This window comes from Buceros rhinoceros, unplaced genomic scaffold (assembly GCF_000710305.1).
Source record: "Buceros rhinoceros silvestris isolate BGI_N320 unplaced genomic scaffold, ASM71030v1 scaffold33307, whole genome shotgun sequence".
NCBI lineage: Eukaryota > Metazoa > Chordata > Aves > Bucerotiformes > Bucerotidae > Buceros > Buceros rhinoceros.
Window position 1 is genome coordinate 20,206 of NW_010420954.1, and position 366 is coordinate 20,571.

Below are 366 nucleotides of genomic sequence, written 5' to 3' on the forward strand. Positions count from 1 at the left end.
GTCTCCAGTGGGGAGGGAGGAAGGGTCTCTGCCGCCTCCTCTCGCGCACGGCAAAATAACCCACGTGCTGCACTGTCTGGTGGGACTCGCTGGTTGCCCAGTGCACACCCTAAGCTCAACCTGACAAATACCGGGCCAGCTCCCGGCGCGCGTGCTGGGAGTGTGCCCTGGCTGGCTGGAGTCAGTGGAGTGACGAATGCGCTGGGAGGACGTTGTCCGGCTCGTGAGCGTGGGGTGTGCTGTGGGACAGAAATCCGTCACCGGCGTGAAACCCTCCTGGTAACGCTCTCCAAAGCAAACGGCGTTTGACAAATGGTGCCGCAGACCCACGGTGACGGTGGCGCTTTCACGGCTGGGGGATGGGCG